The sequence below is a fragment of the Pongo pygmaeus genome, chromosome 8 (assembly GCF_028885625.2).
Source record: "Pongo pygmaeus isolate AG05252 chromosome 8, NHGRI_mPonPyg2-v2.0_pri, whole genome shotgun sequence".
Classification (NCBI taxonomy): domain Eukaryota; kingdom Metazoa; phylum Chordata; class Mammalia; order Primates; family Hominidae; genus Pongo; species Pongo pygmaeus.
Genome location: NC_072381.2, coordinates 118,088,320 through 118,110,563, shown reverse-complemented (window position 1 = coordinate 118,110,563; position 22,244 = coordinate 118,088,320). Strand labels below are relative to the sequence as shown.

General features: G+C 40.4%; 1 protein-coding gene across 7 annotated transcripts in view; it reads right to left on the bottom strand.

The window, feature by feature from the left end:
- Positions 1 to 22,244, bottom strand: part of VTI1A (vesicle transport through interaction with t-SNAREs 1A) — a 436,058-nt gene that overhangs the window by 156,832 nt on the left and 256,982 nt on the right. The window contains exon 9 of one of the 7 annotated variants that reach the window (XM_063670273.1): positions 266 to 12,002. The exons of the other annotated variants lie outside the window; for them this stretch is intronic. The gene's annotated coding sequence lies outside the window, so the exon portion shown is untranslated. Of the gene's footprint in view, positions 1 to 265; positions 12,003 to 22,244 lie in introns of those variants that run through there. 7 annotated transcript variants of the gene reach the window in all.

Genomic DNA, 22,244 nt, shown 5'->3' with positions numbered 1-22,244 from the left:
GTTACTGACTTGTTAATTCATACAACATGTACACTGAAATACAAACCGTCCCGAAAGCCTCGCAGCTTCCACAGTGAGGACCAGCTCTTTCAGATTATTCTATTTATTTCACATTCTATAAGAATATTCAGTGAAATTAATGACTGCTTATAATTTATTTCCTATCATTTTTTTTTTCATGTAACTAGCTTCAACTTCCTAGGAATTATAAAAAAAAATTTTTTTTCCCTGCAGGGTATCATTAGGGAAAAAATGTGGTTTCTCCTTTTGGGCAACAGTTTTGCTCTGCTCACCGTTCAGCAAAGATTTACTGAATACCAACTCTATGCCTTGTTCTAGGTATACTTTGTAGAAGTATAGAGTGGAGAAAGACAGGCTAAAACAACAAGGTAGTAGGGTGAGCAAAGGTACTCTGGGTTTCACTGTTGTTGCTTCTTAGACTCTGAAATGAAGGACCAGTTTGTGCTTTGGTTTTTAATTTCCAACCTGTTGACAACTGATGGGGGGGCCTTTTTTGCATGACTGCTATGCAGCTCCCACTGCGTGCAACTCACCTTGTGAACTCATCAGCACCCAAAATGCTTTGTACCCTATTCAATGAGACAAGTCCAAGGACCATATGCTTGCATGTTGTGACCACATCAAATTGCTATAATTTTTTTAGATGCCTGTTCTCAGTTTCTACATTTATGATGTCATGGACTGACATCAAATAGTTCATAGACTGGCACCAGGAGTACCTCTACACCAAAGAATAAATAATGTTGAGTGGAGTGATTTGAAACTGACCCTCTGGTATCAGCTATATGCCTTCTTGTTCAGACTCACCTCCAAACCCTGCAGCCTCCAACAAGCCAGTGCACATCAGGATCTAGTTTATGAAAACAAATGAAACGCCAAGATACCCTGAGCTCCTTGAAGCCCATGAAATTGTCTGCAAAATTTTGTGTGTATGTACATTTTTCCAGAGAGAAGTTCTATAGTTTTCATCAAATGTACAAATAGGTATGTGGCTTCAAAATGGTTAAGATAAACTAACTCCTTAACACTTTTTCATTACCTGGCAACCCTAGTTAAGAATTTCAACTTGCAACTGCCCACGCTTCCTAGGAAACACACACACCTGAGGGGATTGTTGGTTTGATGAAGCCTTCCTGGGTCTGGGGCCAGGACTGCCTGTTTCCATGGTGTTTCAAAGCATGGTTGTTCTGGGTTAAGAACAAGACTAAATTTGTCTACTGACGGCTTGGACAGCAACAGGAGGTTGACTCCCTTCAAGAAATAAAAACATAAAAATAGTCTGTGTAAGAAAGGGTACCATTATTCTTCAACATTAGAGAAGTGTTCCCCACTCTGGTGTCTCAGAAGCCCAGAGATGAGTTGGGGTATCTGATTTAGAAGGAGAGGATGAAGGCATTGAGAGAAGCAGCAGGATCTGGTTGGAGAGGGAGGTGGAATCACAGGGAGCACTGGCCATTACAAGACTGTGTGGGGAGGGAGCATCCAGGTGGAACCAGATGCCTACAGACAGCAGGAATGATGAGATACCAAGGAAGACTGCGTTACCATTCCAACATAAACATAACCATTTCAGGGGAAATCTACCCTTGGTGTCTAGACTGAAGTCTTTATATACTATTTCCTAAGGAAAGGAATCAGGATTCCTTGTAAAAATAGTTGCTTCCAGGTTTGGGCCAGGAGCCTATGGCATCTTATCCTGACAGAAAAGACTAGTGGAATCATGTTAAAAGGCAAAAGAGGCAACTTGAAGGGGATCTCACTGATCAAAGAGTAATGGATGGACACCTATAAAATAGATAAAAGTCCAAGGGTTTATATTGATGCTCAAAACAAACAAGCAAGCATCATTGATCACTTTTGTAGGTTGCTGGTGCCATTCAATAATCTGAAAACTATTTAATAAACAGAGGCATTTATGCTGCTTTTCTGATATGAACTGTATTTCAGAGTAACCAAATAGTTGATGGTAGTAAGCTTTTCTATATGATAGAATAATAGCTAGTAAATGCAAACTGAATGTCAGAAGTGAACATTACCATGTTGTAATCCCTAATGAATGTTGGCAGTGATCATCAATGGTCACTAAAATTATTATGTTAACAGGTTGATAGAGAACTTCATAATGGATGAAAGGCTGACCACACCTGAACCCACTGATCAATCTTGATCTCAATAAATGTAATGCAAACAAATGTTATGTGTCTCCTGATGTGATACAGTTGAATTTGCATCTCATTAAGTCATTTGATCTAAGTATTAATTTACAGAAAGTACAGAGGAAAGATAAACATGTTAAATGGCACCGTGGAGATGCAATAGTTCAAATACATAAAATGAACATTTTTACAGGACGATAATCTATAGGACAAAAATTTTTACAGGACAATTTCTTCAACAAATAAATGTAATAAAAACAGGAGGATGATCTGTAATAGATTAAAGAACGTTTAAAGACAGATCAACCAAATGCAATAGATATACTTTGTTTGCAGCCTGATTTAAACCGTCCAACTATTTGTGAATGCTTTGGAAACAATTAGGAAATACTGAACCCAGACAGGTTATGCAATCATTTCTAAATAGTGATTACGTTCTTTAAAAGTTATGCTGTATGTGCTAGAGATACATACTGAAATATTTACAGGTAAAATCAGACATCTGGGATTTGCTTTAAAACACTCTAACAAAACAAAACAAAAAGAGGAGAGAAGGATAAAACAAGAAGGGTGACATGTTGGTAGCTGTTGAAGGTGGGTGTTAGAGACATGTGGGTTCATTACACTATTTTGTCTCTGTGTGTGAATTTCTGTAAAAAGGTTTTTGTTTTGTTTTGTTTTGTTTTGTTTTCAAAAAATGGGGGGATGCGGGAAGGAAATCACACAGAACATAAAGCAAGCAAGACAGGCAAGCTAATGAAAACACAACCCTTATCTATAGAGTCTTTGAGTTCATGTCCAAACTTGCCCCAGCTCTGGGGTCTGAGGGAGGGCGAACACAGATCACTTGAGGGAATGCAATCTCACTGCCCTCTTAGTGCAGGGTTACTAGGTGCATGGGAATTCACAGGGAAAGAGCAATTTGTGCTGAGTTCATAATCCCCAAGAGAGGTCAGGGCAGCTTTCTGATTGGTTGGAGGGGATAGAGCCCTCCAGGATCTACCCTGGAAGAGGCAAGCAAAAGTATCTCAGCCATAGTTTGGTGTCCTCTTTAACCTCATTCCCAGGGCAAATCCAAAACAAGTACCAACAGTACCATGCCATCTGGAATTCTATAATGCACAGCTGGCAATATGCCACGGTAAGCAACCCTCCGAACTGTAGATGATTGGCATATTTAAAGGCCACACACATCTTTTCTTCAGTTCTCTGTCTATCCTCTTATATATTATTAACGCATGTAATAAATTTGGCCTTGGACAGGGCTTGGTTAAAGGCAATAATAACACCATACTTGATACAGAAATGACCTATTGGGACCTGTAATATCTCTGTGCCAGCTTTTTTCAATTAAATGACCACAACTAGCAAACAACTATTAACATGGGGACTGTGTGGGATACAAAGATATGCAGTGTCTGCAATGGTGAACCACTAAATGCTTGTAGAAGAAAAAGGGAAAAAAGTTTCTCATATAAGTTCTTGAGACAAAGATGTTATTCAGCTTTACAATCCTTTGAGCTCCTGCTAGGAATATTCCACCAGTGTCCACAATTGCAGTTAGAGGCTATCTTGATAGAATCTGTGTGCTAGAAAACCTGTAATATGCACATAATGTCCGCACTTGCCCTGAATCCCAGAGAATGGAGGACTATTGCTACTGTACTCTCAGTGACTACAGCAACTTCAAATTACTCCTTCATCAACTGAAAACTAAATAGAAACTATGCTTAATTGTGTTCTTTGATTTTTCTCTGAGGCTATCCCACATATTCAAATTATATTTACTTTTTAAACAATTAGGACACTGGCATTTGGAGCCCTCACTTCCTGTTTAACAGTAACCATGCTTTCTGAACCACAGGTTTGATCAGCAGGGTGGGCCATCTGAAATTGAGATTGTCCTGAAGATTCCGGAGGTCAGCCTGCCGCATGCAGTACATGCCTTTCCCAGTTACGAAACAGAAATCCAGCCTGACTCTTCAGTCTGGGCCCCCACCTTGCAGAGCTGTGGCCTGATCTTAATGTAGAATCAAGTGCTGGATGGAACCACAGGTTACTGGGTTCAAGCCTGAGCTTCTTGCAAAAAGTCCGATGCAAAACATTCCACTTCATCGGGAAGTTCTAGAGCTGGGGAAGTATGTTGCTAATGTTGCCAAGAGTTCTTAGTTTTCAAGTAAGGCCAGGTATAGTCCTGTACAGGGAAGAGCACTTTTTCAATAGGTTCCTAGCTTCTAACACCTAGCAAGATACCACTGATACCAACAACAAAACGATAATGGTGACGAGGAGGACGATGATGATGGTGGTAATTATAATATCATAATATGTAGAGTTTTAATTTTCTTTTGGGTCTTTATTAACTTTAGCCTTTACTTTGTAACTACTATTATTATCTTGATTTACAAATAAAGAACTTGGGGCACAGAGTGATTAAAATAACTTTCCTGACGTCACAAGGCTAGTAAGTGGACAAAGCCAGGCTGTCTGGCTCAAGAGCAGCAGTATGAACCACTGTGAGACACTGCCCCTTATTGTACTAAAGAGCATTGGCTTTGAATTGATAATAGGAATGCTAGACAAGAGGCTGAATTACAAAAGCAAATGTCCAGATTTTGCCTGGACTCATGATCAGAGTAGACTGATTAGACGAGCTCTTCTTAACTCTGGTTTCATGTAAGCATCACCCGGACAGCTGTTAAGATACTGAGAACCCACCAGTATCTGGGAACTAGAGAGTACGATTCATTTGGTCTGCAGTGGGGCCTGGGCATCTGATTTTTAAAAAGCTTCCCAGGTGATTCTCATGAGCAACAAGGGCTGACAGCCACTGGCCTCTGAAGCACTTTGCAAAACTAAAAAACAAATTTGGAATTGCTGCCTCTTTTCTTTTTCTCTTGGATAGCCACAAAGAACAACAGCACGTTGCAGGCTCATATCAGATCCTTTTTTAAAAATTTTTAAATTTTTTTATTATTATACTTTAAGTTCTAGGGTACATGTGCACAATGTGCAGGTGTGTTACATATGTATACATCTGCCATGTTGGTGTGCTGCACCCATTAACTCGTCATTTACATTAGGTATTTCTCCTAATGCTATCCCTCCCCCATCTCCCCACCCAACGACAGGTCCCGGTGTGTGATGTTCCCCACCCTGTGTCCAAGTGTTCTCATTGTTCAATTCCCACCTATGAGTGAGAACATGTGGTGTTTGGTTTTCTGTTCTTGCAATAGTCAAATCTTATCTGAATATAGATCCCTTGTTGTGTACAGCATCTGTTAACATAGATGAGAACAGCTGTTCTAACCTTTTACAAACCAGTAATCCAGGTTGATAAATTTGGTTACTTTCTTTTAAAGAGAAAACCCTGTGCCCTTAACATTGCAGGATAAGAGTGTATCAGAACTAAACTCTCTTTCCTCAATAAGGATACAGAGGACCCCTTAAACCAGCTTACTCTCTTAACTAAGAACAAAGATCCACAATTTCATAGTTGAAAGGGCTCTTACGTGCCATCTAACATCTCTCAGCACCACAAACACACTCCCCACCTCCCCCAATGCAGAAATGCCTTCTGCAAGATCCTTCCAGATGGTCAGTCAGCCCTAGCTTGAACAGTTCAATGACAAGAGGCCTCGCTCCTTCATAAGACAACACATTTCATTGTTGGACAGATCAATTCTTCTTTATATGGGTTCAAAATTAGCCTCCCTATAACTTCTACTTGTTCATAGCCCTGTTGTTGTCTGAAATAATAGTATAAAGTCTCCTCTCCTTTCAAATGAGTGCCCAACAGCACATCATTATGGCGGAGGATGGTACGCTGGAGGGAATACACAGGACTACACAGGACCAAGAGACTTGTTTTGAAAAGCAGCTCTGCCTCAGACTTTAGGACCGTAGTAACTAAAGCCCTTCGGGCCTTCGTTTCATCATGAGTATTAAAAGTACATAAAAACAAAGACAATGAAAAGCTTGTCAAATTGTGAGCATCAAATTAAAAGTGTAAGTCAAATGCTTTGTAACGGAAAAGTACCCTATGAATGTAAGTTGTTCGTTATTGGTGCCTTAAGGTACAATATTCTTACATTTAAACAATTCTTCTGTCCACAGAACCATATATTTTACTTCTGAAGTTGGTATAGTAGCGTTGCTAAATAACTGTTAATTATGGCAATGGCAAGTGAGTGCTCCTTGATGCCACCTATCGGTTATTTGTTTCAGTGACAGTGAGAAGTTGGAAGATGGCACAGGAAGCAATGTGCTGATGCTGTCTTTCATTCCTCAGACAGATCAGAAGAAACAGAGAACAGCAGATTTGGAATCAGAAAATCTGCCACTCACTATGTAGGTGCCATTGAAAAAGTGAGCTAACCTCAGTTTCCCCACACATAAAAGGAGAAAATAAAAGTATCAATCTTACATATGCTTCTATGAGGATAAAAGAAAATGATATGTGTTAAGTACTCAACAATAAATGTCACTGAATAAATTGCAGGGCATTTTCACCATTTTTTTTTTTAAATCAGTGAGAACCTAGTGGCAAAGTGCCATATTCTCTCTAAAATAAACAGAGAATTTCAGATACTCCACCTGGATACAATTCCAACTCTATCATTAATTCTCCATGTGACCCACATACTTCACCTCTTAGGTTCTTGCTTTCCTAATTGGTAAAATGAGTTAATTAGACAAGCTGATCTTTCTAGGTATGCTTCTGGGACCACTAATATCTGTATCGCTAACCAAATGGAAAACAAAGTTTTAGAAGCAAATTGCTTCCTGAGAACAATTCAGTTATTGCCTAATCTAAAATACTACCATGGTAAAAAGAACATCTTCAATTTATAAATTTGTTTGAAAATCCCTTCCTTTAGGAAGATATATTTGTTTCTAATGGTTCTGCTAACCACATGCCTGAGGTGAGGCAAAAGAATTTTTAAAAACTCAATAGAATCAGACATTTCTCCAAAGAAGAAATACAAATGGCCAATAAGCACATGAAAAAATGTTCAGCATCTAGACATTAGGGAGATGCAAACCAAAGCCACCACGAGATAGTTCCTCACTCCCACTTGAAAAACTATAATAAAAAAGACAGACAAAAGCAAGTGCTGGTGAAGCTGTGAAGAAATTGGAACACTTATTCATTGCTGGTGGGACTGGGAAACAGTGCGGCCACTTTAGAAAACAGTTTGGCAGTTTTTCAAAACTATGCAAAGTTACCACATGACCCAGCAATTCTACTCCTAAGTAGGCAGCAAGGAGAAATGAAAATGTATGTTCACACAAAAACTTGTACATAAATGTCCATGACAGCATTGTTCATAATATTCAAAAACTAGAAACAATCCAAATGTTCATCAATTGATAAATGGACAAATAAAATTTATGTATCCATACAATGGAATATTATTTGTCAATAAGAAGACTTGAAACATTACGCTAAGTGAAAGAAGCCAGACATGAAATACCATATATACTATGATTCCTCTTATAAGAAATATCTAGAATAGGCAGCTCTATAGAGACAGGAAGTACACTAGTGGTTGTCAGGGGCTGGCAGGAAAGGGGGAGTGACTATTAATGGATACCAGATTTCTTTTTGGGGTGATAAAAATGTTCTACAATTGGGCCGGCTGTGGTGGCTCACGCCTGTAATCCTAGCACTTTGGGAGGCTGAGACGGGCAGATCACCTGAGGTCGGGAGTTTGAGACCTGCCTGACCAACATGGAGAAACCCCGTCTCTACTAAAAATACAAAATTAGCAGGGCGTGGTAGCGCATGCCTGTAATCCCAACTACTCGGGAAGCTGAGGCAGGAGAATCGCTTGAATCTGGGAGGCGGAGGTTGCGGTGAGCCGAGATCGCACCATTGCACTCCAGCCTGGGCAACAAGAGCAAATCTCTGCCTCAAAAAAAAAAAAAAAAAAAAAGTTCTACAATTGTTTGTGGTGATGGTTGCACAATGCAGTGAATATACTAAGAGCTACTGAATTGTACACTTTAAATGCGTGCATTATGTAACATATAAATTATATCTCAATAAAGCTGTTAAAAAACAACAGAAGCACATAATCGATAAGGATCAAGAATCAGTTCCATTTAATCAAAGTGCAAGGAACATGTACGTTTGTATAATAGCATTTTATGTGGATAATTGCTTTGTACATTCAACTGCTTTAAACCCATTTTTGCATTGGGATCATTTTTCAAGGAGAAGATGAAATTTAAGGAAGTAAAACTGAATAAACAAGGCTATTGCAGCTCACAAAATATATTTCTTTTATTTTACTACCGAGGATCGACTCAGTGGTGTAAAATGCCATTAAAAAAAGAATGACAAAGTTTGAATGAGAAAATGTATTTCATCGTGAAAGATAAAAGTCTTTCCTTCTCTACAGTGAATACAGGTAATTTCAGAAGCAGCAGCTCCTAATTATTCACTGTTGAAAAGCTAAAAAAAGGTTCATATTGAAAACACTGACCTCTAGTTTGCTCTGTGAATGAAAGCAGACACAAATTCTCATTTTCCTAGAATTCTGGTTGATAACTGAGTTGGGAAAAGCATGCATTTCTTCATTACAGTGCAGTCGACTGTTCATTTAAATAACAATAACCTGCATAAAAGTCACAAAAGCATTATCTAGCAATTTTACTGTGTTGAAATGCATTATTAGTACTAACAATGCCAAACAGAGTAAATAAATGACTGTCTTCTTATTTTCAGCATTATTCCTGATTACTTAGCTTTATGAAAGGGTAGCATTATTATTACTGGTGCATTCAACACCTTGGTCAACACTATTTGCTTGGATAACTCTTGAACGGGAAGGGATTTCAGAATAGAGCTATATTCTTTTCTAGATTATCCAAGGGGGAAAAAATCTTCCAATTCAGTGCTTATATATCATATATTTTTGATAACAAATGTTTGAAGAACTCAACTTCTGTTTTCTACATATGTGTAAAAACAAGAATTAAAGTCTTCATTAAAGATAGCACACTTGAAATAGTGCTTACTAAAAAATGTAAAATTTACATCAGTTGTTTAAACAAGAAGATTTCTTACCACGAACATTAAGGTAATGCTTCAGTTTTTAAAGTTCCTTAAGCCCAAAGTCTGGGCCTTTCTTTCAGTTTTTCTTTTTTCACTCGCTGAAACATTCAGTACTCCACTAAATGTCATTGACCAAACTTGTTATGAGAGTACCATTAATCTCCCGGGTGCAGAGCAAACAGAGATTTGAAATCATTCACTCCTGAGTCTCTAGTTTGCTGGGGTTAGAGTCAAAGGGGCCTCTCCATGAAAGATCTGAGCAATATTTGGCTTTAACAATGGATGGAAGTGCAGCTTCCTAGAAGATGGGGCAACAGGATACATCCTTATAAAATGTTGTCATCTTGATGGGGACAGTACACACTTGAGTGACTGACTCTCATTCAGACAACGGGAGTTTTGTGGTTTGTGTGTGTGCACTGAGGCCTTGGATTTTGCTGTGGGAAGGGAGCAAGGAAGGTTGTGGGCGACACCATAATGAGTAAATTAATTTTTAGGTAACTTAAAGGATTATGTGAGTGGATGAAAATGTTCTTTGGGGATGTGACAGATTGTATTTTCCAAAACTGGTTGCAACAATATTTCCTGCCCCCCTGGTCTTCCTCAAACTGCCACCCCTGCATCAAAGAGTGGGGTATGTGTCCCATCCCATTCCCTCAAACCTCGGCAGGCCCTTGCGACTGTCTTGCTGAGTAGAATGCAGCACAGAATGTGGCACTGTGTGACTTCTTAGATTGGGTTAGAAAAAGCCACACAGCTTCTGCCTCTCGCTTTTGTAGCTCTCACCTTAGGTGTCCTGGGCTGCCAAGCCTGAGGCTGCCATGCCGTAAGATAGCCCAAACTAGCATATGTAGGGAGACCACATGCAAGGGCCTTTTGACTAATGACAGAAAGAGAGAGGTGCCCAGCCAGTCCCGAACTACTCCAGGCTCCTGTCCCCGCTACATAGTTCCAGCTCTGATCTCTGTTTGAAGAAGCCTCACGAGAGACCCTGAGCCAGAACACCCAGCCAAACGACCCCTGATTTTCCTAACCCGCCAAAATCCTGAGAGATTGCTGCTGAAGTCACTGCATATCTGGGGTGATTTGCTACTCAGCAACAGATAACCAGGAGAAGAGAAAAAGAGAACTGAATGGAGAGTCACATCATAAACAATAGAAAGGGCATATCACATTTGGAGCCAAGCCTTTCAGGCCACGACCTCTGGACATGTAAATAAATGTAATGGGCAAAGACGCCTTGTAAATCAACATGTAAGCTTCCAATTCAGTCATGACTCAGAGCTTCCAACCCTCAGCACTGAGCCAATGTCCCTTCGGTGGAATCTCCAGATTTTCCTTACAGAGGAGCTTAGGGCAGCAGAGGTGCAAGGGCACTTGTTACGAAGCTGCGTTTACATAGCAAGCACAGTCCTCTTATTCCGACTATGTTTGCTTGGGGTGGCCCTGGCAGCATTCATGGCAAGGGGCTCTTGGGGTGGTGGGGAACCTATAGCCCCTCTAAGGTACCACTGGCTCAAACCCTGGTTCCCACCTTGTCTTTTTTTCTCAAGTAAAATGGAACAGTTTGTACGGGTTGGGTATCCCTTATCCAACGTGCTTGGGACCAGAAGTGTTTGAGTTTTTAATTTTTTTGGATTTGGGAATATATGCAAAATAACATTCCAGTTGAATATCTCTAATCCAAAAATCAGAAATCCAAAGTGCTCCAGTGAATATTCCCTTTTGAGCATCATATCGGGGCTCAAAAACTTGGATTTTGGGGCATTTTGAATTTTGGATTTTCAGATTAGGGATGCTCAATCTGTAGCTCCTGGGCACAACATATTGTTTTAAGGCCTCCATGTCCCTGTTCTCTCTTCATTGGCTAGCACACACTTATTCTTCAAAGCTCAGGCCAGGTATCACCAACTCCAGGAACCCCAACTTGGCTAAGAACTCCTTGTGTACACATATGGGTATGTTATACTCAAATTTATAATAAAATTTGCTTAGTTATGTCTTCCCACTAGAGTATATATGTTGGGAGAGTGACACGGATTATTTATATTTTATCTTCACTACCTAAGGCCTGCCATGTCTCAACAGCATGTGTTCCATAAATGTTTGTAGAATAGAAATGAACATGCCAAGACATGTTGGCTTCAAAGGATGAATTGGCGACAGTGTCTCCATGCATTTCAAATATTCCTTGCTCTTCCCTGATCTCAACTGGAAATCTCTCTCTGTCCTGGAAACTCCCAGGAGAACACTTCGTCAGAAATTTTTTCATAGCCCTTTCCCTCACCTCGGATCCTCATCCTCCATGCCTTCTTCCTCAGATCCATCCCTTCTGTGTTGGACCATACTTACTTCTATTCCCACTAGATCCCCTTCTAGAGGGTCCGCTCCCAGCTGGCAGGTCCCTGGGCTGATTCACATCCCGAGTGCCAAGAGCACTCCATATGCTCAGAGTAGGTTTGGTAAAGCAGCGTGTCTTCCCAGTCTCAATACACTGACAAAGTAGTTACTTACTCCGAAATCTCTTCCCTGGGGTTAGCAACTGTGCCTACAACAAGTCTGCGAATACACCAGTCTTAGGTAAGTTCAACAGGTGATATCAAGATGAACTCAAATGATTTCAGGATAACCTGCTGAAGTCCTCAGAAGCTGACTGCGCCCTTGAAGTAGGTCATCCCCAGGAGCAGTTGCTTTTCATCCACCCAGCAGGTGTGTGTCATCAAATAAATATCATAAAATGTCTTCCAGCCAGGAACAACTATCTGGCAGGGAAAAGGAAGTACACAGGCTCACTGATTACAGCTCTTGATGAAAAGCATGAGATGTCTTTTTTTTTTTTAACATATGAAAAACAGTATTTTTATGAACAAGAAGGTTTCCACCTCCACCGTTTACTGTCCTCCCAGTTCATCCAGCTGTCTTATCCCCCAACTAAGAAGCTTCCAGAATAAACTAGTCTCAGTTTCATAACTTCATTTACTAAGGTTTTAACAAAGAGGACTCCACAAACCTGGCACCATAAAAACAATTTTTTTCCGTAAAACTCTGTGATTTTGAAAACAATCATGATAATTGGCAGGTCAACATGGTTTACTACTTGGGATTCTCTCTCTCCTCCCATCCCTTTTTCAGTGTTTAGATTATTCATTTAGGTGCTATCTTCCTCCTTTTTGCTGGAAGATTCAGGAAGTATTAAAATCAGTAATTTGTGGTTTTTCATATTTTGTAAGATTAGGAAGAACTGAATAATATGGTGCAATTTGTTCTTGAATATTCTCAAGCCTACCCCATCATTACATACCAAATTACCAGGTATGATTGAACCCAAATATTAAAAAAGATGACTATAAGAAAAAATAAGCCTGTGGTTTAACCCTGATTTCAAAGTTATGGGTACAACTTAAAAGAGGAAATATTTGGGCTCAAATGTGATTGGGTAAGTTTTGGTTTTAATTTTATCCATATAACTTATAACCTGCAATGCTGATGACAATTCTAAGAGAACCATGAACACGGTGCACATTATGGAAGATTGAAAAGGTTGGCTCATAATAATTTCAAGATGAGTTATGTAGGCCAATTTTTTACTTACTTGAATGTTATCTGCTAATATAATGGTGGATTTTTCAGTTAGTGTTTTTTTTGATCGAATAGTGTTTTCCAGACACCCAGATACCATTTTCCTGATCCTCCTGTGTCTAGGCACCCATCTGAGTTAGTATTTACTTAACTGTTTTCTTCATGTCAACTTTAAATTGGCCCTTTAAAGAAAAAAATCAGCTCATCCCAAACACCCATATCAGTAAAATCACAGGTCTGATGACTACCTAAATTTGTTCTTTTGGGAAAAAACAACTGAGTTAAGGGAAAACCACCCAGCTCAGAAGAGGCATGACAAGAGGTTGATCCCTTCATTTGATGAATATTTATTAAGTCCCTACTCTATGCCAACTCCTCTTGCAGATGCTGGGTTTATAGCAGTAAAGAAAGCAAAGTTCCTGCTCTCCTGGAGCTTACATTCTGCAGGAGGTGATGACAATAAGCCAACAAGTTTATAATATGATTCCAGGTATTGATATATGTGATAAAAAGAAATAAAGCAGGGGAAAGGCATCGAGTGATGAGGGGCTTATCTGAGATCCAACAGAGCATGGAAAACAGTGGACTGTTTTAAGCAGAGGCAAAGCGTCCAGAGAGTTAATAATATCACGTCTCCATTTCCAGTCTCCTTATAAAACTCAGTTGTGCCCCAAGATTAAGTCTTAGTGTGATGTACCGTCCTCAGATTGGTTTCTCAGTAGCAGTAGTGTCTCTCAAGGGCTAAGTTTTCAATGGGGAATGCACTTCTGAAACAGAATGGCCTGGATGGGGTTACAGTAGGGAGACCTAGAATGCCAAAAGGTGACCAAAAATGTTGAGAGGGGAAGAGTGAAAGGAAAAGGCTGGGTGCCAAAATACATGGGGAGCACCAAAGACCTCTTTTGCTATCTTGCCTATGGTCTAGCGTAGTAATCTCCATGTGCCACAAAAAAATTATTTCCTATACCAACCTTGGCTTAAATACACGGGTTGTTTAGGACCAGAGCAGCATTTTCCCCCTATTTATGGTAAGAGGACCTGGTAAATATGCTTCTTACAATTTTCCTTAAAAATTTGATTCTTAAGTTATTAACTGAAAACATCATTGATAATTTAAATGAAATGTATTGATAAAGGCATAGCCTGATTTTAAACAGATTTTTTTCTTTGACTATGTATAATTACTTATATTCTTGGAGGCTGACTGCATGATGAGAACCCAGCTGGTATCAGGTGTCAGACAAGGAGATCTGTGCTCTTAAGGCTGATAGACTGGAGCTGCTGCAATCCTGGCTCTGAGACGTGAGAGTTGTGTGAGTTTGAGCAAGTTACTGAACTTTTCTAAGCCTCAGTTTCCTCATCTGTGAAAGAAAATAATAATGACTCCCTTATAGGTTTGCTGTGACCGTTAAATGAAACTAAATGAGCTAATGCTTATATAGTAGTTAGCATTTAAGTACTCTTAAAATAAATGACAATTAAGATGGTGACAGTAATCTTGACAATAATGGTTAAAAAAAACCATATGCAAGGTCCTTCAGTTTTGAAACTGAGAAGGAAAGCCCTGGATTCTAAATTACTAAGAGGATTAAGTAATAACCAATAGTTCTGTAAGAGAATACTAGTGCTCCATTGGGCTGGTGCATGCAGCGTGGTGGTCAGAGAGAGAAGGAAACTAAGGAGGGAGGGGTCTTTCATATGGACCACGGGTCCATCTCAAATCTAAGGGGTTTAGAATGCAGTGGGCAGTGGGGACCATTCCAGGCAGGCTTGATGGCCATGGAAACACAGAAAGGGGATCCCTAAAGCTAGGACAGGGGTCCTATATCAGGAACTGGAGATCCAACAGGAATGGAGAAAAAGGATGTCAGTGGAATGTGGCCCCAGCATTCTGAGGCCTCCCCACATTTGCAGCAGTTTTTGCTCTACTCAGTTTTACTAATGTTCAACATCTGCCACCCCAAATTTAAAGACAACAATGGGGGAGCACATCCTGACAGTCTAAAGCCATTAAATCTTCATATAGCACAATCAGATGTTGTGGAATCAACATCCCTTGAACCTGCACCAGTCTCCATCGGCAACAGAAGCAAATCAGTTCACATGCTTGGAGAATGGAGCAGCAGAAAGTGAAGTGCAAGTGGAAAATCAGGGTGGGCAAGTCGGTCCTAATGCACACTTTTTCTTATTAGGGCATGTGTCACATGTAAGCAAAGATTCTTTAGGAAGGGAAAGGCCTCTCTTAGTTTCACATCCCTACCCTTCTGCATGTATTCTACCCTTTTACCTTTCTTCCCCCTCTGGAGTAAACATTTAACTAGATTTATATCATTTAATATGTGTGTGTGTGTGTGTGTATGTGTGTGTGTGATAATAATTGATCTCATTTAGCTGTATTATATCATTTAGACCACATAGAGTTATTGAGTTCTATTGTGGGCCTAGCAGAGAAACAAATCATTAGGAGGATGAGCATTTCCAGGCAGCTTTTGCTTTTCATACCTCCACAGTCATGAGCTTTTACTGAAAATACATGTGAGGACTCCAACTTCCTTCTGTCCTGGTCCAATAAAAAGAGATTTGCAAGAGTAAATTTTAGGTTACTCTGTGGCCAGACCTGCAGAGTGTGACACCTACAACTTTTTGGCTGGGAGGGAGGGTGAGAAGAATGAAGATATCCAGGCAGGGTATATCTGAAGAAGATGGAACAGCATATAGGTCATGAACAGAAAAGCAGACTGGGAAATGAGGAGAACTAGGTTCTCTTACTAATTGGGTCACTCATTCAAATATTGAAGGAGCAGCAAGGGTGCTGAGGCTCCTTTTACTGGGCAGCCATGAAGAGTCATCAAGCACTACTTATAAATGATTTCTACTTCCCTGAGACTATGAATGTGTCAGGTGTCTTCAGCTGGAGAATGGACAGAGAACAGATTAAGATAAAGTGGGACAAAGATTAAAATAGAAAACCACATAGAGGGAACCACACTCTAGGAAAGACTGAGATGATGGCTGCTTTGTGGGTTTCTCACAAACTGTAGCCTCGATCTGGTTAGAGGGTTCATTTTCTGTTGTTGTCCCAGAGGACACAGTCGGTAAGCTATGGACCACATAGTAGAAAATAAATGACTCCAAAGCAATCACTTTGTTGGCATATTCTCCATCTTGTTCCCCACAAGATTTGGGGTGGTTTACTTACATGAACAAACACCAACCATATGTGGGAAGTCACTGGTCTTGAACTTGGCCAGCTCTGATTCGAGGGCTGGCTTCACCAATGACTCACTGTATGGTCAGGGAGTATGGCCTGAAGCTCACCAGGCCCGGGGACAGCGCATGTGGGAGTCATTTACCAATAAGAATATGCTATACAAATGTCTGGGGTGATTATTAGTAGTAGGAATGCTTTTCATTTAATAGGCTAAATAAAACATGCTAAACAAACACAACTGTGAATAAAAAGCATGAAGTTTGACCTACACTGACATGGCCCCTAAACCTTAACAGTAGAAAGTTTTTCTCAGAGTAAGCAAAGCCATGATCTGGTCCTAAAAACAGCACATTTGTTAAACTGAAAATGCTCTAAATTACTCCTTGGTAAGGGCTATTCTGCACAATCTGATGATTTGGGATTTCGCCAAATTAATGTCACCAGATATGCCTTATAATTAGGATAAAATATTTTAAAAGTTTTCAAAATGAAGCTATTCATTAACTCATTGATTTTTTCTACAGATTGGGAGCCTGAATTTAAATGATACCCAAAAATATAACTAGGTGTGCTCAAAGAGAGAAGAACTGGTTGTGAGTCTTTAAATGGAATGCAGTGGTTTAAAATGTTATTACTATTCAGATTCTCTGAGAATATTAAAACTGCCCATTAAATGAAAATCTAATAATTGGCCCCACTGAATTGTGACATTTTGTAACCTGTACAGAAATGCAGAAAATTGTGGAAGAATAGCTCTTTTGAGGCAGAATTTGATTTGGAATGTAATATTATTCTAAAAGTGAAGGTTCTCATACACACACACACACACACACACACACACAGATACACGTGAACAACAATGCAGACTGACTAAGAAAGCTGAGGAAGAGTCTTCAGAGCTAAGGCAGATAACTCAAGACTCTCCTAGGTAACTTATGCTACTGACCTGGGAAAAAAAGTAGGCAAAGCATGAGCTCAGAGTAAACCCCAACTTGGAAGTGGCCTCTCTTTGGACACTACTTAAAAAATATAAACAAGTTAGGTCATTCCATGCTTTTATATAAACCACGTGCAATTCTGCAGTTTCTATAATCATTCTGCAGTAGCACTAAGTGAATACAATTCAGAGACATTAATTGAGCTGGGCGTGGTGGCTCACACCTGTAATCCTAGCATTTTGGGAGGCCAAGGTGGGCGGATCACTTGAGGTTAGGAGTTTGAGACCAGCCTGACCAACATGGCAAAACCCCATTTCTACTAAAAATACAAAAGTTAGGCAGCGTGGTGGTGCATGCTTGTAATCCCAGCTACTTGGGAGGCCGAGGCAGGAGAATCACTTGAACCCAGGAGGCAGAGGTTGCAGTGAGCTGAGATCATGCCACTGCACTCCAGCCTGGGCAACAGAGCGAGACTCCATCTTGGAGAAAGAAAGAAAAAAAAAAAGACATTAACTGGAGGACAACCAATGGATTCAAATCAGAGGTTTAAAAATCCTCATGGGCCAATATTTACCAAGCACCTTCCATGTGAATGCAACTGTGCTGAGTACTTTCAGATTCAAATATGAGAGCTGTATTCCTTATTCTCCAGGAGCTAACCACATAGTAGAGGGAATGAGATAGGTACTGAAACAGCTGAAACTTAAGGCATACTAGATCTGTCCAACAAGAGCAGTACAATCAAAGCAACACAGAGCAGTTTGGGAGGCCGAGGCAGGTGGATTGCTTGAGCTCAGGAGTTCGAGACCAGCCTGGGCAACATGGTGAAACTCTGTCTCTACTAAAATACAAAAAATTAGCCAGGCCTGGTGGTGCCTGCCTGTAGTCCCACCTACCTGGGAGGCTGAGGCACAAAAATTGCTTGAACCCGGGAGGCAGAGGTTGCAGTGAGCCAAGATTGCGCCACTGCATTCCAGCCTGGGTAACAGAGCAAGACTATCTCAAAAAAAAAGCAACATAGAGTGCTTCTTTTTGGGGAGACCTGAAAAATGTGATCTCTCCTTTCTTTGAGGATGCAGCGTGAAGACAGGGCACTGAAAGATGGGCAGGATTTTTATGGGGAAGAGAAGGTAAATGTCCAGGCAGGAGGAATGGCATGAGCAAGATTAAGAGCAAGAGGCAAGTCTGGTAGGCAGGGAGCAGTCCCGGCTGGCTGGGGTGCAGGTCAAGCGAGGGGAGGGTGGCTGGGAAGGGAGGTAGAGGCTGCATTGCAGAGAAGGCTGAGGGCCAGCAGAGGCCTAGGCCTGCCCACAGCACCAGGGGGGCAGTTCTGTCTGAAGACAGACACTCTTAGGGAACTAGGGGTCAAAAATCTTCATCGTATACTCTTTATCTGTGAAAATACAGGGCTCCAACTTTCTGTCCCTTTTCTGAGGTGTTTGTCAGCAAAGCAACCAGACACTCTTAAAGAAGGGACACAAAAAAGGGAGCCAATTCCTAGGGGAGAAATGGTGACTAAAATGAAACGAAGGCAGAGACTAATCAGGGAGGAGGATGGTGAGTGAGATGAAGGAGAATATATGCCAGAGGAAGGAGGTCTAATCAGGAACAGGATGGAGGTGAGGAAGGGGACATATACCCCTCCCGGGATAATCCCTAAGAAAATTGACAATAGACACCGGAGGGCCAGCAAGTCCATAGATTCAGAAACTACCAGCAACTGAGGGGTGGCATAAACATGCCAGCTATGGGTTTCCACCCAGAAACCAAGTACTGCTCTTTGCGCTTTTAGGAGACAGACTGTGTAACTACGAAACATCTTTTTAGGAGACTATTTACTGTCAAGAAGAAATGTTCACGGCAAATGGTGAAGTGGGAAAGGCTACACAAAATGGATGCATGTACAACATAATTCCATGTTTATAGAAATACGAGCAGCATTTATTGGTGTATTTGATCATCATGAGCTAGACTGCTGAATGGTGAAATATTTGAAATATTCCATGCCATCCAAAATTTCTTCAGTTCTTACTTAGAAGAGCTGGTGACTCGCTTCTGTCAAAGATACTGCTTAATGCTAATTAGTATGCAGAACACATTCCTTTACAAATATCTCTAATAAGTAGAATAACTAAAAGAATCTTGTCAAATATGTAGCGGCACAGTATAAAACATTAGAGATGAGTGTTTTCCTTTTTACCACTTTTAGGAAACAGTCTTCTATGTAAGAAATACATGGGACCTTACTTTAAAAAAACTGAAGTATTAACACAAATATTCCCAAGCTTATATTAGCTCTCGTAATCAATGTAACTTGTTTACACAGACCTGTAACCCCGTTTATATAAATATGCCCATGTATAAACAATGCATACTGCGCATTAGTGCTTGGTGGAGACCAAGTCTTTTTCAAAATGCAAACATTTCAGAATTATTTTGTATTTCAACAAACCTACAGTAATATACATGCTGTATACACATACCACACAATTACTCTATTTTGCATGTGAAATTACATACTTTATACACCTGGCTAGCACAGCGGAAGGACAGGCCCACTGATACCAGTGAGAAGCAATGAGTCCTTGTGTTTAACTTCTTCAATGTTATCAGGATAGAACTGTCTAACAGAAATGAACCTGCTTTCTCTGGCGGTAAAGAATCTTATCAACCTTTTACCTAAATAAACTTCACCAGGAACAGGGGTGAAAAAATCGGCTACATGTTTAATAAAGTGCAACCAGGACTGCAGCTGCTAATTTTGTTTGATGTTTTACAGCTGAGGGTAGCAAAAAAACTAAAAGGCAATTACATGAACCAAACAGACTTTTATAGCTCATAGTCAATCTCAAATAAATAATTCTGGCAGAGTCTAATATTCTTTATGTTAAAATACATCATCTTCCAATTTAGGACAATAACTTTAAAATTTTTATTCAAAGTAACAGCAAATCACAGACAGGTCTGGAAAACTTAAATGCCAATAAAACATTCAATTATTTGTAGGTAAAATATACATAAAAGGGAGGAGAATATATACAAAGTTGTTAACAATAGTTCAATAGCCGGGCAAGGTGACTCAAGCCTGTAATCCCAGCACTTTAGGAGGCAGAGGCGGGCAGATCACAAGGTCAGGAGTTCGAGACCAGCCTGACCAACATGGTGAAACCCTGTCTCTACTAAAAATACAAAAATTAGCCAGCCATGGGGGTGCGTGCCTATAATCCCAACTACTCAGGAGGCTGAGGCAGGAGAATTGCTTGAACCTGGGAGGCGGAGGTTGCAGTTAGCCAAGATCGCACCATTGCACTCCAGTCTGGGCGGCAGAGCAAGACTTCATTTAAAAAAAAAAAAAAAAAAAAAGCCTGGCATGGTGGCACATGCCTGTAGTCCCAGCTACTTGGGAGGCTGAGATGGGAAGATCACCGGACCCCGGGAAGGTTGAGGCTGCAATGAGCCATGATCATGCCACTGTACTCCAGCACTCCAGCCTAGGTGACAAAATGAGTTCCTGTTTCAAAAAAACAAAGACAACCCCTCCCCCCGCCACAAAAAACCCCCAATGGTTCAATGGAGGATGAGGCTTAAAGGGAGTTTTAGTTTGTTCTTTACCCCTTTCTGAATTTTCAAAATATTCAATAATAAATATGAAAGTAATAGTTTTTAAACATTTAGGTTTTATTGTTTAAAATTACAAGGATTTCAACAAACTCACCACATTTTTTTGTGTTAAAAAACAAAAATTAAATACTCTGAAGGTGATTTAAGCAAGTGGGAGCAACATGATAAACGTTGAGTGTATGAAAAAAACCTGCTGCTGCTTTAAAGAACTGTTGGGCTGCTGGTCTGTTTCTGGGGTGACAAAGCAGGTCTGTGTTTTGATGTTGCATGACAGGGAGGGGTGAGGTCAGGGCATCCTGAAAACACATGAAAGATGAAGAAGTAGCGGATTGGTAGCAAAAGTGCAGGTTTCTTGAGTGCATGTAAGTCGAAAGCAGTTATGGTTCACAGTGGGAAAGGCCATATGTGCTATGGAGGGAGATGCTCTAGAGACCATAAGAGAAAAGCTCCCAGCTACAATCCTTTCACAAGGACCAATATGCATGCAGGTAATAGCTTTGTCTCTTTCCTACTTAATTTAGAGATTATATCCCTTTAATCTAGTCTGCGTGGCAAAATATTGAGAGTACAGAAACCGAAGTAGGTAAGACTAAGAGCTCTCTACCATCTGAAACAGGCATTAATGGCATAGGCACAACAGTTACTTAATTAGCACACATTGATTAACTTAACCCCATGTAACCACTGTCTTCTGCTACTGCTAATTTTGTTTTTGAAGTCAAATGAAATAAAGTAGCTGAAGAGTAATTAAATGTGTCCACTCCCTTTATCCCTATGGCTATGATGACTGGGCTGCCCTCCACTGCTGAGGTTTTCTGAGAAGATGCTGGAACGGCTTTGAAATAACTAAAAGACATGTTCTCAGGAGGTGGCAACTTCACATTAAAAACCCTAATATGACTGGGGCTGTTAGCAGCACTTTCTCTGAGGAAGTGGGAGAGGTACATGATTTGTAGTCATTTTCAAATATTGGCTACAAAAGTGATGATGTTCTATTAAAAGGTTTGCTATGGAAAGGAATCCTAGGCTACATTTGTGACGGTCCACCTAACAAAAAAGATAGGAGATTGATGAATGTAAACTGTAGATTAGCAGTGGTTTTCAAACTTAAAACAACAAAAACAACAATGACAAAAGAATTTTTTTTTTTCAAATGACAATCATAGACATGCCCAACAGAGGACCAAATTAACATGGAACTAGTTTCTCTAGATGAAGTCTTGTTTGTTTCACCTTTTCTTCCTCCTTGGTGACCTTTAGGTGGGTGGGCAAATGTTAAGGTGCCTTGGAATACAATTTGAGAATCCCTCTTTTATGCATCTCTGGGAGTACTGTGCATTGACTCAGTCCACACAGATTCTGATTCTCTTTAGCAGCTTTCTTTGACAGCTAGGTGAGAAAGCTAAGAAGGACATTTCCAAAAGTCTCTTACTACCAGGTTCTGGATGTGGCCAAGGTTCTGGAGGAGCCTGGGCAAAACGTGGAAAGTGGATATGAGCAGTGTGAGGCAGCCACAAGGAACGAGATGGGTGCACTTCCCATAAATGTGTGTTTGTCGGGGGTATGGGTACAGGGAGAAGAGGGGGTTTGCCTTTGGTTCTTCTGGGACAGCTCTGGCAGCAATAATGGAGTCAGTACAGAAGCTAGTGTCATGG